Below are 17683 nucleotides of genomic sequence, written 5' to 3' on the forward strand. Positions count from 1 at the left end.
AGGACAGAAACAAAATTCAAAGGGACCTTGATAGGCTGGAGCATTGGGCTGAAAACAACAAAATGACATTCAACAGGGATAAAAGCAAAGTTCTACACTTAGGAAAAAGAAACCAAATGCACAGTTATAAGATGGGGGATACTTGGCTCAGCCATATGACATGTGAGAAGGATCTTGGAATTGTCGTTGATCACAAGCTGAATATGAGTGAACAGTGTGATGTGGATGCAAAAAAGGCAAATGCTGTGTTAGGGTGTATTAACAGAAGTATAGTTTCCAAATCATGTGAAGTATTAGTTCCCCTCTATTCAGCACTGGTTAGGCCTCATCTTGAATACTGCATGTAGTTCTGGACTCCACACTTCAAGAAGGATGCAGACAGACTGGAACAGGTTCAGAGGAGGGCAACAAGGATGATCAGGGGACTGGAAACCAAGCCCTATGAGGAGAGACTGAAAGAACTGGACATGTTTAGCCTGGAGAAGAGAAGACTGAGGGGAGATATGATAGCACTCTTCAAGTACATGAAAGGTTGTCACATAGAGGAGTGCTGGATCTCTTCTTGATCGTCCCAGAGTGCAGGACCTGGAATAATGGGCTCAAGCTGCAGGAAGCCAGATTTTGGCAGGACATCAGGAAAAACTTCCTAACTGTTAGAGCCATACGACAATGGAATCAATTACCTAGAGAGGTAGTGGGTTGTCCAACACAGGAGGCATTCAAGAGGTAGCTGGACAGCCATCTGTCGGGAATGCTTGACTTGGATTCCTGCATTGAGCAGGGGGTTGGACTAGATGGCTTTATAGGCCCCTTCCATCTCTCTACTATTCTATGATTCTATGAAAGGGTGGTATAAGTCAAACTCTATTTTAAAGGCTTGTTTTCTCTCTGCCAGGCTTGGGCTGACTCAGCCAGCAGTAACCCTGCTTCTGAATGGAGCTGAAATAGGGGTAAATTACACTGGCATAATTTACTCTGGTGTAACTTACATTGGTTTCCTATAGCTTGGATTGCTCTGCTCACCAATAGGTCAACCTTGTGAGATCAGTGACCCACCTATAATTCCAATCAACAACATGAGACTCAGGTTAAATTATTGTCACCTCATGTTCAGCTTTTTTTGTTTCCTCTCTATGCTAATCAGATGCAAAGGAGGGCAGCAGGGATCCTGCACATTCAACAGTTATGTAGAAGAGGACATTTGTGCAGATCCCACATCATGCAGGGGTGTAAGCGAAAGGCTGTAGCATGGAAGAAAGCACACTTTGCATGTGGAAGGTCCAAGGTTCAGTTCCCAGACTCAGATAGGGCTGAGAAAAAACCCTGTCTGCAACCCTGGGAAACTAGTGTTACCCAGTATAGCTAATACTGAACTTGACAGTTGAATGGTTTGACACAGTTTAAGGCAGCTTCCTATGTTTCCTTCCATACTTTAATCCCATAGACAGATAAGCAACATGGATTGATGTAAAAGGGGGTTTCAAAAATAACAAATCACCCCAACAGTGACCATGTAAAAAAAGAAGAAGCTTATCAGCCTGTTTTATATCACAACTTCATTGTGAGTGCTTTGAATGGCAATAATAGTGGCAGATGTGATTGCTCCAATTCCTGCAATGTAGTGTATAACCATATGCAATCAATAATGACAATAGCATGTTTCCTACTGATATGTAATGGAAAAGGAGTGCAGAGAAATTGGATGTGAATTGCCTGATTTTAATGCCATTGTCTCTGATGCTCACCTCAGTATCTGGCATTACCATGGTTCAAAATTGAATGGGAAAGAGAAATCTAATGGGGAGGAGAAAAAACATCCTTTTTTTAGAGGGTGGAAGTGGGTAGGCATGGTACATGACCAATCAAATAACAAAGATTAGCTTTCACATTCAGAAAATCCTTTTGAGTATTTTGGCAGAACTCATGCAGAAATTAGCCTTTGGACATTTTCCAGTTTATGCAATATAACACAATGCCATGAGCAAAGAGCTTTGAGCTAGAAAGCATTGGTGAATCTTGGAAGCATTAATAAAATATAATTAATTTGAATTATTTGGCAGTTGACACAAGATAATTATTGTGCAGATTGCAGATTAAAAGAATGATCAAAATCAACATGTTAGATACAAACTTTTTTTTACTTCTGTTCAACACCATTATTTCTCCTGCTACCTGCTACATAGGTATCATTTTAACTTTCTAACTAGTGCTTCTTTCTCCTTCCTGAATTCATCACATTAGTCATCCCAGACAGTCAGGGATCTCATAATGAATAGAAGGGCATCCAACAGCAGCTGTCCTGCCGTCCAATAGCAAAGATCTTGTTGGCAAGCCAATAGACTGACTATTCTACATCTCCCCCACCATGCTACAGGCATAACTAAGGAAAAATGTGCATGCACTCAGTGTTAGGTCTGTTCTGTCCCTTTTTTCTGATTTAAAAAAAGCACAAAATTTGTCTGAATTTTGTATGTTTTATATGCATTCCACATACCCATTCACATGCTTTTCAGTGAACTTTGCATTCCTTTGTAAAATACATATTTTTGTCCACATATCTTTTTAACTGAAACGGCATCACAAAATGCAGACAAGTGCCTACTTAGGTCGATACTTGCGTTCCAATTCACATATATGTCCAGGACCAGCAAATTAGACTGGTTTGCTTTAAAATGCAGACTGAATGAATTTCTTCTGTCCCTAGAACAATCCACTGTATTTATATTGTTGATTTTGGTGCGGAAACACTGCCTTATGCCTGCATTGTTCTTATTTTCATACAATAACAAGATTAACTATATGTTTCTTCCATTAAACAAACCTATTATAGAAAGCTGGGTTCATTAGCATAATTGCTGAGTCTGCAGGAAGACACCAAAGGTATTTGCAGTGGTGGAAAAATGATTCTTTCATCTCTCTACAGCTGCTTGAGGGATTTAATAGAGATTCTGGTTGTCTTACTGGTGACAGCTAAAGCCACATAAATCCCATTTGTTCAACACAAGGCATTTTAATAGCATTCTTGCAATTGTTTTTGTGCATCTCATAAAAATGTTAGAGTAAAACTTCCGGCATGTTGGTTGAAAGAAGAAATGCAATGGAAATGCAGAATTTCAAATGTGGGCAAACCATCTGAAACATGAAATAAAGAATAAAAATAGACAACTGGAGGTTTAATTTCTTGATGAAGCTCTGATACCGTACATTGTGCTTCCATAAAAAAATATAAATCTTACATATCTAACTGATATTACATGCAGTATGCATTATAGACGCCCTGAAGTAAGAGGTATAGAGAATCTAATTGTGAAGAAAATAATAAAGAAAGCCAAGTCTTGTTGAAATGGCTGGGGCTTTCATGAGGATTTTTTTTGTACTGAAAATAGAATGAGGACTAACATTTGTATATGTGGATTATATAACAGAGCTCATTGTTCTGGACTCAGCAATTTTAGCATAATCATCTGGGACATATGTTCTGCCAAAGCCATCAATCATGCCACATTTATGCTGCTGCCTCAGTCTGCTCAGTTCCTACTCCTTCTGTTGTTGCTTAAAAAAAAAGGCAATAGAGAGGGAGTGATGACTGCCCTCTTCTGAGCAAAGTTCAGACATTCTTTTCAGGTGCCATCCCTGCCACTGACTATATCAGATGGCTTACCTGCTGTAATTACAGAGTGCTTGTGTAGATAAAGTTCTGAATTAAGCAAGTACGTCCCATGTACTACATGTGCCCAGAATATCTAGAAATGTCAGCAGTCGTGACATGCATCTCAAAATCCTAAGTGGACAGTACAGAAACAAGTGGCATGTTCGAACGTTGGAGTCTCTTTCTTTCATTCATAATATTTATTTTTTTGTTTATTTCCCACCTTTCCTCTAATGAACTCAAGGCAATGTCTGTGGTCCTCCTTCATTCTTATTTTATCCTCACAACTACCCTGTAAAGTAGGTTAGGCTGAGAGATGGTGAGCAGCACAAGTCACCCAATGATCTCCATGGTCAAATAAGGATTCGAACCTCGGTCTCCCAGGTCCTAGTATGCCACTCTAGTCTACCCCATAATACCTACAGACCAGAGAATATTAAGGTTAAACTGGATGAGACAAAGAAGATGTGAGAAGATGCTCTGGGTTCCTACTGGGAGAAAGGGTGGGATATATAAAATAAAATAAATAATGTGAAAATGATATGTGCCCCCTCACCCCTTAACAATAAAATACAATTGCTGGGAGCTATAAATTTGATGAAAAAAATAGCAAGGAGAAGGGTCTTTCATGCTGTTCACTGGGACTGTTTTTCCAATCAAAAATATGTGTCTCTGTGTATGCAGGTAAACACACACACACACCATACATTCCTTCATATGAAGAGAAAGATACAGAATCTCCATACTTTTTTTCCTGTCTGAGGGTGATTTTGATCAGAAAATGACAGATGTTGTTAAAGAGCTAAACACCACTACCACCAGAAGGAGCAGGAACCCAACCACACACGTATTTATTTATAATATTTGTATACTGCTATTTCGTTAAAAACATTAAAGCGGTTTACAACATGTTAAAATAACCACCATCACCATAGAATGAAAACATTAAAAATACAGTAAAAAGCAAAGGTCAACTGCTAAGCTTGTTAATATGTTTTTTTGACAATGTTTTAACCCTTTTTTAAAAGATGCTTTTAAAGCTTTTTAAAAATGTTTTTAATGTTGTTTAGTTTTAATGTATTTTAAGGTCTGTTTTTATGATGTTTTGAAGTGTTTTTAGCGCTTCTGTTTGCCGCCCTGGGCTCCTGCTGGGAGGAAGGGCGGGATATAAATCAAATAATAAATAAAACTGTTGTGAAAAGAGCATATTCTTAATTGCCTACATAAGCCTGACAGAACAGAAATAACACTTCAGCTGTTCTATTCAAATTCAAAGTCTCCCATGACTCTATTTCAGTAAATAAATAAGTCAAGTGACAGCTCACAGGTCTCTTACATAGCATCTAATTTGTTCAAGGTCTTGTTCAAATCAACAGAACTTATCAATGCAGCAATTAGTCTTAATCAAAATGCCACTTTTTTTTCAACAGGACTTAATTTTCTCAAGACCAAGACTTATGCCTTCTCCTCTGCCAATTGCTACCCTTTTGTGTGTTCCCCAAAGCCAACCCACCCACCTCGCAATTTCAGCATTTAAGCGTGATGGGAATGCTCCTCAAATAGGGAGAGGTCATTGGACCTGGGCATGCCTGAAGGTTCATTTCCCCTTTAGATCCTTAATAATACCTGACTGATATCGATATCATTTCTTCTCATAAGCTTCCAAGAAAGGAGGCATCCTTTCCATGCTTACATTAGGAAATATATTCCACTTTGCCAGCAGGCCAGAGGAGCTCCAAGACACCTATCTAGTTATGTTCTTATACATGTATAATTCCACAAACAAAGAAAATTTGAATGCCAGCAATCTCTGGCTCTAGAAACACATGCTTAGGTGTGTAAACACTGTAGTTTCATGAGCTGGTGCAAGAGATAGGCACCTTTGAAATATGCTGGGCAGAGAAAAGTGCCTGCATAGGTAAGTTTCAGTGTCACTTAAACTGGGTTTGACAAAATGTGCATATTATAAAAGAGACACTGAAGAACAATCTTTTTTTTTAAAAAAAGTTGTTTACAAATTATTGGGATGTAGCATTCTGCTTAAAATATTATAGCAGCCAAGGGCACCTAGTAAGTTACATAACACATGTTGAGACAATAATTGACTTTTTGAATCTGGAACCACGATAGTATGAAATTATATATTGATGAAATATTTTATTTCTTCTGTAATGATTTTGGTTTTTTTATTTTTAAAAATCTGGCCTTGACAGGAATAAATGTGAGTGTAAATAAATTCTTCCCATACTGCTGAGAGATTGGCTTGCAGGAATTATGAGTTTCCCATGATGGAAATATCGTAATTCTGACAGAAACCCTTTGGGAGTTTTGGAAACACATACACCATATCTGAAGCGACAGGCTTTTTGAATGAGTGATGTTCAACAAGCATACAAAAGCATGACTGAAAGGTCCTCTTCCAGTAACATGCCACAGGCTCCTCTTTCAGCTGTACATTGTCTCTCAGTGTGCTGCCTGAAGTGCACCTCTTAGATATGCCATTGGCAAGTTCTGTCTAATCAATCATTTTTATTTTGTTTAAAGGCAGTATTAATGATCAACTGATGGAACTGAACAATCATAACAGAGAATGGAAATGATTCTATTTTTTAAAAAAGTAGCTCTTAAAAGAACCTTATTCTTTATATTGATACCAGGAGTTGTTCATATATTCCTTGCACTTTTCATCTAATGAAGTTACCCTGCAGCTAAGCACACATACCCTCAGCTGGTACAAAGGACCATAATACCTTTGAAAAGAATGGGGCTATGCTAACTTAAGCATCCAAAGGACTGGAAAGATGTAGAATTTGCTTTCTTAAATGTTCAGATTTCGACAGCCCAAGGGGTGCAATTTTGTATGCATATATATTGAAGCTAAAAGTTAGCCATTATGGTGTAGTAACTGTGGCATTTTGTTAAATTGATACAAAGCCAAGAAATTAAAGTGTGACTCCATAGCAAGCTACCACAATCTGATCATCTTGCATTTATGAAATCATCATAGTTCCTGTTGTATAAATGTTATGTATCAGCCCTGAGAGAGAACTGTGGACAAGATTTACAGGTTAAGGTGTATTATTTCAACTACTGCAAGTTCTATTCAAAATCCCACACATGGTTCCATATTCATTGTACTGCAAACTGCTGCCAGTAGAGCAATCCTAAGTGGGGTCAGGGAGGAACAGTTGATTGGATCCATCATTGCAACCCAAGCCTTGCTAGCTATTCACAGCAAGGGTGAAAAATGGGGTGAGGTGTTGTTTTTTTCTTGCTTGTTCACTGGCATTAGCTGAGGAGTCACAGGATCAGGTACCTGTAGAGATCCACAGCTCTCTAGATCAGTAGCAGAAGGTATGATGGGCAGAGATGCTTACCTGACTTTCTGGCAGGTGAGTCACTGCTGCTTACCAGGTGCGAGAGGGGTGAGGCAGCTGTGAGGTTGGTGCAGCATAGGGATGTGCTAACATTCTACCCAATTCACACTTGGTACTAATTTTCCATTAATCCGCTAATTCTCAATTGTTGAGGATCAGATTTTAATGTTGCGAATTTCCACAGCTATTTTTGAAAATGCTCCTATAAACGATTGATTGTAAGAATGATAATTTATCAAAAAAATCCACCTCTAAATGATTGATTGTAAGAATGATTTTATCAATATTTCCTGAAAAATATTGACATTTCCTTTAAAATATCATTATTATTATTATTATTATTATTATTATTAGTGAAAAAAACCTGGATCAGTAAAAGCAGTGGCTAGCAGATAAAGAAAGGACTCAAATCGATGCTAGGTCAATGGAATGCTTTCGAACTGGCACCGTCCAACCAATCCCATCCCTAGTGCAGTGCAAATGCCAAGCCAGTGCTTCTGCCAGTGCATTTGCACTGCACTACCCTTCCCAGCTTGCCTCTCCTTCCTAGTAAGCAGTAGTGACTCACTTCATAATTGTATTAGGATAAATTGTTTGCAAAAAAATAAAAAATGTATTTATTAAGATAAATTCACATTAAAATGCTGAAGAATTTTCATGAGGATTCTTTTTTTCAAAAATGCAAATTGTTGCAGGAATATGGAGAGCCAAGTTTAAGATTAAAAAATGAGAAGCTGAGAGAAATGAAATTGACAGATCATTCCATCCAGAGACCAGCAAACAAGTTTGTGAGCAGTGAACTGTGTCCCATTTCAAATCTAAGGATACGTTCCAAGAAGATGTTATGAGAGACTAGCCTTATCTTGGATCCTGTGTCGGAAAGCTACCAGGCTTTTCTGGCCTTGTTAACACGCTTGAATTCCTGACAACATACAGTAACCTAGTAGCCCAAGTCTGGAGGACAGCAAGAAGGATTTAAAAATAAGTGACAAAAGGATGAAAGATAAACATACATGTCAAGTGTTCTGCCTGTCTGCTTTAGTACTATGATTTGGACTAAGACAAGGGAAATGAATGAATGAATGATAGTCCTATGGATATGGACTCCCCCATTCTTATTTATTTTTGACCTTTCTGATCCATCCTGTTTTATTAATATACAAAATATTTTATATAATAAAAAGGGTGAAATTCTAGCATAAAGGCTTTTTCATCCATGTAGGAAGTCTAACCTGACACTAAGATAGAACCTAATTCTTTGGCATATTTCCAGGAATGTGTAGTTTGTAATCCCTGGTGCAATCAAACATGCAAAGCCCCACTTGTATTTAGAAGTAATACAGTACCAGAGGACTATGCCACATGCTCTTGATAAATATGTAACTAGAATAGTCTGTAATGGTGGCTTTTATGCTGAAAAATATCTCAGGATTTCACATGCCATTTTCTGCACACACCTTTATAATCAGTGGCTAAATGGAAGAAACTTGGCAATCAGCTTCTATTTGAAGAAGAAAAAAATTGTTAATGCTAAGTAGTCTTGCATAACGACTCAAAATAACCAACTATAACAATGAGAGAATTCTCATGATGGATTTCAAAGACAATCCTGTCTTTGGCCAAACAGAATTAATCAGCTTTGTTCAGTGACAGTCTTGTGACAGAAATAAATTGTATACAATGTACAGTCATAAGGTCACACATAATAAAGCAGTTGCACTAAGCACTAGAAAGAAAACTTTATTGAGTCTCAAAACAGAAAAAAGAACGATTTATAAATTATTACCTAGGCAACTCTTTCAAACACATGGGTCTTTCAGAACTTGTTAACACATGTCCTTGATCATAGGGTTGCCAGGTCTCTGGTTCTCGCCCAAGGACTCTGTTTTTGGGGGGTCCTTTCTGGGTCTCCAGATGAGTCACCCCAGTCTTCTGACTCTCAGCTTTATTTTATTTTTTAAAAAACAATTAAGTTTCTAGGTGTTCTGGTTCAAGAGATATACACCAAAATGCCAGCCACCGCCCCCTCCACATCTTCTATGAGTACTGGCTGCTCTAATCCCCACCCTTTCAGGTTTTTAGCCAACAAGTGAAGTCAGGGTTGTGATTGATGAGAGATTTGCTGATCTCCAGGCAATAGCTAGATGCCATAGCAAATCCTGTTTCCTCTTCCTGCTTGCCTGCACATCAGAAGTTGAGCAAGTGTATAACTTTCAGCAGTAGCAAGATTGCCTTTCTACAATAATAAAGCAGGAAATCTAGAAGTGAAAATCACAGTAGGATCTGTGTAGGCAAGCACACACAGTAAACAATTTCAGTTATGATTATAATAAAAGTGTACATGCACGTTTTTGTAATTACATGCAAAAATAGCATATTATACATTTTATATTTCAAATAATTATTGAACAGAAATTTGGAAAAGTGTACATGCTGCAGCATATGATACCATTACAATATATTATAAGTTTCTAATTATAAGGAGTCAAACAAGTTTAAATTTTCCAGGCTGTTAAAGAGGGCAGTTTATTTGTCTGATTCATAGCTTGTTTTGAAAACCTTCCCAATTAGAAACTTTAATCCTATAATCACTTCTCTGGAAAGAAAGCTGCAATGCTAATTCCACATACATGGGAGTAAACCCCATTGAATTCAGTAGGACTTACTTTTGAGTAGACATGGTGAGGATTGTGCTGAAAACCAATGGGACTTTTGAGTGAACACAGCAAAGGACCGTGTTGTAAATCTTTCACCCCAATCCTTTTTTTAAAGCAATTAGACAGGGCTTACTCATGTGTCACTGCTTTTGTTTGGTAGGAAACTAATACTGATTTCTTTTTAAGTGTTCTGCAATGACCAACTGGTTTTGACAATAAACTATTATATGGAGTGTATGTATTTTTACATCTCCAGTATGTTGATATGGAATCTTTCAAACAACCCTGTGAGGCAGGGTTAGAAACCAAGGCAGCTCACAATAAGAAATAAATCCAATTAAAATCCAATAATCATGAAACAAGTATAAAACAGTTGCAAAACAGCTTAAGGTGGCATGATTCTGAATTTTGGTTTGGGTGAGTGAAGTTCCTTATCACTTGAGGTTCCAGTCCCATGCATGCTTCCCTGTCTGAGTAAGCCCCATTGAATACATTGGGACTTGCTTCTGATAAACATGCATAGGATTGTACTATAAATATATTTACAGGTTGTGTAAATAATAAAAATCTTTTTCATTAAATGCTTATATAAATATTTCTTCATACTATGTCTTGATATGTATCTGATTTTACACTATGGTTGTACATTATTATTTCTTCTACATTTTAAGTGTGCCCTGCTTGCTTGAGGTGGTCATGGCCCCCCTAAGTTGTTTTCACCTTGAGGAATAGATTAGGCTGAGAGATGGTGAGTAACCCACTGTCACCAAGTAAACTTTGTAGTGGATTTCCATTTTTAAAATTAATTAAAATATTTTATATGCAGGCAAAATGTATGAAGTAATGCAGATCCACAAAATACATTTAAAGCACATCCAACTCACATTTAAAGTACATGACTTCTCCCAAAGAATCCTGGGAAGTGCAGTTTCTGAAGAGAGTTGCTTTATGCAGCAGAGTTCATTGGAAATATAAAAAAAATGAGAGTGGTATTTATCTTAAAATAAACCCATTTTATTAAGAAAGTACACATTGACAGGAAAGCCTAATCATCTACACTAACTGAATTCAAAAGGTAGGGAGAGAGAGAACTGTGGGAAGAAGGAGGAAGTGGAAGTGATGATAGCTCTGAGAATATCAGTCTAACCAATCAGAGGCATGCTTAAACTTGAGCAAAGTAACAAGCATGGAATTCAAGCAGGTGCCCTTTCAACTGACTAACTATATCTATTGCCCCCAATGGTCAATAGATTCAGAACACACAGCGAGACAATGCATTGATTGAAGTGAAACTTCCAGCAGTTTTCCCCTCACAGTTATAGTTCCCACCACCCTTAACAAACTGCAGTTCCCGTATTTCTGTGGTGGGATTCTTGCACTTCAAATGTATATTGAATGTGTTTTAAATGCATGGTGTGGATCTGCACTAGCTATGCTGTGTATTCATTAGTAAATTAAAAATAACAATTTTAAAATATACTTTTTTAAACAGGGGAAGGCTTGTAGCTCAGTGGTAGGGCACATGCTTTGCACTACAATTCATTGTTTGGAAAAGACTATTGCCTGGAAAGCCCGGAGAGCAACTGCTAGTCCATGTCATCAGTACTGAGCTAAATAGTGCTAAATGGCCTGAGTCGGTATATGGTACATTCCTTTGTTTCTGAAAGAGAACAAAGACCCAACAGCCACAGTGACTCTGAAATTTATGTATTTTACTTACAAGATTTATATACCACTTTACTGTAAAAAACTTTAAAGCGGATTACAGAAGAAATTAAAATAATAAAATTATTGGCAAAAACAGTTAAAACAAGTATTTAAAAACATTTAAAATAATAAACTAACAATGAGTTAAAAACAGATAAAAAGCATAATAGCTTCTACATGCCTGAGTAGGCTTGCTTAAACAAAAAATGTTTTTAGCAGGTGCTGAAAAGAGTACAAGGAAGGCCCCTGTCTAATGTCAATAGGCAGGAAGTTCCACAGTGTAGATGCTGCCACACTAAAGTACTGATTTCTTACAAAAGCAGCTCAAGTACTATGTGGCGCCCATAAAATGTAAAGCTCACCTTGAACTTGGCCTGGTAGCAAATCGACAACCAGTGCAGATTTCAGAGCAGAGGTATTCTGTGCTGACAGGGACTCACTCATGTCAGCAATAGTGCTGCTGCATTCTGCACAGAGTAGTATGCTCCAAGCAACTGTGGCTGATGCTTAATGTATCGTGCTTAATGACATCAACACCACCACCCAAAAAATCTCAGGGTTTGGGATGCTTCTGACCTAGCAACCCTATGGACCTGTTCATGTCACCAAAGGAGGTGTGATTTCCAATATCTTGGGCCTAGAGCCCAAAGGGACGTTGTTCTGCTCATAAATTCAGGAAGGGGATGGAGTAGAGGGGACTCCAATTAAAATGCAAAAATAATGGTTTGAGTATGCTATAGAGTTTAAAAGTTGTAGGTAGAAATAGACATGAAAAGATTATTCAGGCACAATCCTTCCGGGATTGAAGCTTAACCCCCTTAATTATGTGGAGACACAATGTGAGAGAAAGGGAGACAAAGAAGAACAGATGGCAATTTGCACTTCTGCAATGTTTGATCAAAAAATGTTTTATAAAAATTTTAAATAAAATGCATTATATTAGGGAAAAAGTCTTGCAAAATTGCACAACTTTTCATGCAGATTAAAAAAAGTTCACAAACTGATGTGGAAATGGGATGTCCCAAACGTAAGATTGGAAAAATGAGAAACTGAAATTGATAGATTTGTCCATTCCTAGACACTGTTATTTACCATTTCTAGAATGCAGAGAAGGGATACCAGCTCTTTCTTGGGTGTTCACCACTGAATTTAGGATTGGATACCAAATGTATTATTGGAGTGGCTTGGTATACATTCTTGGGAGCTTGATACTCTTTGACCTATATACAAAAAAGTGGCTCTCTTGTGGTGGTGGTAGGAATGCAGAGTTATTATACTAGTTTCAGCAGGGGGGTTACTTTCGCTTACTGGGAGGAGCAAGGCAGCAGGGAGGTCGGTGCAGTGCAAATGCACTGGCAGGAGCACCAGATTGGCCCCACTGGTGCATTTACACCACATCAGCCTCAATGCCACCTCATCCTCACCCTTCGAGTAAGCAATAGCAACCCTACTGTTGGAAAGCTGGTGTAACAGCACTAAAGATAAAGGTGTCCCTGCACTTGTAGTGCGAGTCGTTTCCGACTTTTAGGGTGACGTCTTGAGAAGTTTACTAGGCAGACCGTATATATGGGGTGGGATTGCCAGTTCCTTCCCTGGCCTTTCTTTACCCCCCAGCATATGCCGGGTACTCATTTTACCGACCACGGATGGATGGGAGGCTGAGTGTACCTTGACCCCTTTTACTGGAGATTTGACTTCCTCCTTCTGTTGGAATAGCAACCCTCCTGTTGGAAAGCTGGTGTAACAGCACTACTAGACCCAATAAGTTGCTTTCTGGACAATACTTCCTGTTGTCTATAAACATCCAGAAAACAGGCTATAAAAGTAGTCAAGCTTTTGTAGGTTTCCTTGTTTCCCCTACAGTGCAATTCCCAGACAAGCAAGCTTGATTCTTTAGAACTCTCCCAATTTGGTGAAAAAAGTAGAAATACATCTCTCTATATGAACCAGACTGTTCTGGCCATTGAAGTGAATGGGAGAGCCCTTGGGACAAGAGAGTTTCCTGAATCCTCCCAAGAGTTGGAGTCTGTAAAGAATAGCTGGATCAGGGCAATTACATGGAAGAGAAAGTCCCACTGATTTCAGCACAACAGCCAACAAATGTACTTAGCATCACAGCCAACTGCTTTTTGAGGTTTCATGTAGAGCAGGAGGAGGATGAACTTCCCCCTTGCTACGGAAGAACACTGATCTATATAACATTACTCAAGAGAATAGAATATCACAGTTCTATTTTAACTCTTATTTTAGATCTTCCAATCCTACAAAGAAACCCAAGCCTTTCTTGAGTGCTTAGAAGCCAGGACAATGACAAGAAAAATGTGACATTCCCCTTTAGGCAATCTCTTTTTTTGAAAAAGGAAAAAAAAATGGGGAGGGAGCTCACAAGTTTAGGAACTGTCAGGAAAGAAGTGAAGTTAGAAATCTCTCAGTTATACAAATACTGATTTCTAAAGTTTTGAAACAACTTTGTATGAGATACAGCCTGGAGTTGAGAATTTTATCAACTGTACAGAAAACTGATTCATAGTAGAGTCTGAACAGCATATTGTTATAGGATTGAGGGAGTTGGTCTGAATATCACCTCTGGGTCCCCTCCAAGCCTGTGGGTTTATATACCTGTAAAATGGTATTCTCTAGAAGAAAGCTGCCAAAGTGGTCACACCAGACTCTTTGTTAATAGCCCAAGGTAACTCTTTGTATGTCCCAGGTCTACACCTACTGTGCTCCATCCCCAGGAAGACAAAATAGAGCAACCTTCCCTAACCTTTCAGATGTTTTGGACCCTAATCCCTATCAGTCCTCACCAGTATGGTCAATAATTAAGGATGATGGAAGCTGTAATCCAAAATATCTGGATGGCACTAGGTTGGGGAAGTCTGATACAGAGAGATGTCTGCCAAGACTTGGTCATTCCTAGATGAAGATGATGATACCACTTATTTGTCAAAATGGCTTCTAAGCCATTTAAAATATAACACTGATTATAAAGAATATAGCTCCACATAATTAAAATATACAGTAAAACAATTCTATCAAAACATTAAAATAAACATCCACAATTAAAATGTACAATTAACAAGCACATTAAAACAACATAACAAAACAGTTAAAAAAGCAATTTAAACCATTAAAACAGGTTCAAGTCAGGAGATCAGGAGAACCTATGTCTAAATAGATGTGTCATCAAGAGCTAGCAGATCACCAGTGTTGATGGGTGTCTCATATTTCAGCAGGGAGAACATTCTATAACACTGGTGTCACCGGTGAAAAAGCCTAGCTCCCTATAACCTAAAGCTGATAATCATCAGGCCATGGCAAAGCTAATCAGCAAAGCCAGAATAGACGTCAGCAGGCATATTTCGATGCCATCCAATTCTTTCTGCCTCTCCCCTTAGGTAGACACAACTGACCCCTCACATATTGGCAGATGTGATATGCCAGGAAACCATACCCTGGTTTCTGGTACAAGAAATGAAAAGACCCGACATTTTCTAGGTTCATTGGTTAACCCGTACTGAAGAACACTTCCTTTCTAACATCGTATTAGGATTTTAGCTTGACCCTGAGCAAAACAGTAAAATGCATCTCCTGGACTCCTAGTATACCTTCAAGTGCACCTGATATCTTGTATCTAGCTGTAATATTTTGGGGTAGTGGGAGGGTAAATCTCAATCTCAAGGAGTGGGAAACAGTCTGTAAACAACCAGAATAAATATTAAAATAAGACATTACATTTTGAAATCATCTTGAAATCTGATATGACTCATCACGTCTCTGGAGAATAAAGTAAACCATACATTACTGAAAACATTTTTCCTGCAAAAAGGCAACACAAATATTAAACAAGTAGAAGCAGAGATATTTGACAATGGTTATTATTATTATTATTATTATTATTATTATTATTATTATTATTATTATTATTATTATTATTATTATTATTATTAATCCCACAGTTCTGCCCACTTTTAGCATCTCCGATATGGCAATCCCACCAAATCATTTTCTAATCAATGTTTGGCAACATAATAATTGGATGTTTGCTACCCAGCCTGTTACTTAGTAAACATTAGCCACAGATGTCACATTTGATAATACTGCTAAAACATTCATATTCAGAAATTATCTTTATCTGTTTCTTTGTAATTTTTTTAAAATGATCGCTCTTTCTTTTTTACATCACACACACATACACACACACACTAGTTAGATCCCACTGTCAGACACTGTTGATGGAAAAACCAGAGTATTCAGAATTAAATCTTTCTATCTTTACCTTTAAAAAAAAGAAAAAAAAGAAAACAGAGTCAGGTACAGCATGTCGTCTGTATTAAAAAATAAGTCATCAACACTCTTTTCAGTTGCATAGATAAAATGATGTGAATAATTATGAGAGACAGAACAATTTTTGTGCTGAAAGGCTTACTTCCTGAAGCTTCCCCTCAAAACATCCTCTCGAGGCAAACAAACCCTGTCTCTATATTCCACAGAGAGTTTAATTTAATTCTGTTGGTACCTTTCTAGTGCCTCTCCTCAGGTGCTAATAGATGAGGTCAACCACACCACAGCGCTTATCCACATGGGAGCCTAACTTTGTACTAAAGACACTGCTTTTAGTATCAAAATAGATTTTCAAGGTCCACACTTCTTGCTCAATGGTAGCTTCCAATCTGCTGTTTTCCATTCACACAAGTAGGATCCTCTGGGAAGGATTAGTATTGCTGTTTCCTTGTGACCCCGTCCTCTAATTTTATGTTTACTCCCTCCGGTTGTTTGGGCTTCAAGTGCCTCAGCATACAATTGACAAAAAACAATGTAAACAGAGCCCATCGCGTGCAAATAATAAACTCACTTGATGAAAACAATAACATGGAGACAAGGAGGGAGGTGTTGTTTTTTAAAGTGGCTGCTGCTGGACAAAGTTCTGCTGAAAACTATTAAATATTATTATGGAACAAAGTGGTGCTGAAGTAAATTGTTGATGGGGGAGGGAGAGAGGTGTGATGGGGGTTGCCCACACCTACTCCCTTCTGCTGCAGCTTCCCATTACAAAATCACCAGGCAAGCCTAGGTGATAAGCCCGGTAGCCTGGAACAGAGCCCCACAACAACCTGTTGTGCTTGTTCAGCTTCCCCAGCCCTGGTGGCTGGGATTGATTTGCAAGCCAATCCTTCCGTTTTCTGAGTGATTTAGACTTTAATTCCCCCCAGATGTTCTCTCTATACCCCCCTTTTCTTGTCTGGCGCTTACTTTGAAAATGGAAGAGAGTAGCGGAAATTGCTCTTCAGTCCAGAGGATATGAAATGAATGAAGGGAGGATGAGGGAGTGGGTGTGGAGAGGGGAACGATTGACACATCCACCTAAGAGCATCGGAGCAAAGCATCTGCAAGCCCTAGAGATATGAAGTAGAAACGTTTTTTACTTTCCCTTTTCAGATTATATCAGGATTGGGATGATATAGATTTACAGGGGAAAACTGCGTGATAGCTTCTGTTTGCCTGCAACGTCATGTGAACCATGCAAATTAAAAGAGGATGCAAGTAGCACCAGATACACAGTAAATCGCCGTGTGGATAAGCCCAAAGTCTGAATATTTATGATTGCACTGTGGGTACCACTAGAAAAAAAAATCATTTAGCGTGGTTCTGCAGTGGTAGCATCTGTAACCTAAACTATTAGTATATATATAAAAAACAATACAGTGAAAATGCCAACAATTAAAATTAAATGTCTAAAAACTAATGTATGATAATGTCAACTAATACAGCCAACAATGTTGAGACAAACCAAATGTAGTGTATATTTTGGTAGTGGACCAAACACATTTCTACTGTGTTTCTATAGGCCAGGAAATGTAATGAATGAAATATGATTTACATATAAGTTATATCATGTTTTATGTATATACATGTAGTATCTGCAGGATTAGGACTGGCTATCTATTTTTTTCAGGGATATAGTCCTTTAAGCATGACAGTGCAAAATTTATTTTAACAGCTGGGTTGGGCTCTATATTAAGTAAATCTTGAGCAACCTTACATACTGTTTGCTGGCTGACCTGTGATATAATTTGGAAGAGGCCCTATAAGTAGGAATGGTGAGTGTCCACTGGTAAGATAGTTGGAGGTATCACCTCACATTAAATTTAAACAATTTTGAACCAACTAATACCTATTTTTCAGATTGGGCAAAATACATGATTAATCCAGATCAATCAAAGGATATAAATCGACTCTCAGGAAAAGATTCTCAAGAACTGTATATAAAAACAAGTTTGAACAGATTTAGT

At 38.1% G+C, this 17683-nt stretch overlaps 1 long non-coding RNA gene across 1 annotated transcript in view; it reads left to right on the plus strand.

Annotated features, from left to right (window-relative positions):
* The first annotated feature begins 17401 nt into the window (after nucleotides 1–17401).
* LOC133385796 (uncharacterized) overlaps nucleotides 17402–17683 on the plus strand; it is a 38400-nt gene continuing 38118 nt past the window's right edge. The window contains exon 1 of the long non-coding RNA XR_009762961.1: nucleotides 17402–17491. This is a non-coding gene — a long non-coding RNA (uncharacterized LOC133385796). The remainder of the gene's footprint in view (nucleotides 17492–17683) is intronic.

The sequence above is a fragment of the Rhineura floridana genome, chromosome 5, assembly GCF_030035675.1.
Source record: "Rhineura floridana isolate rRhiFlo1 chromosome 5, rRhiFlo1.hap2, whole genome shotgun sequence".
Taxonomy (NCBI): Eukaryota; Metazoa; Chordata; class Lepidosauria; order Squamata; family Rhineuridae; genus Rhineura; species Rhineura floridana.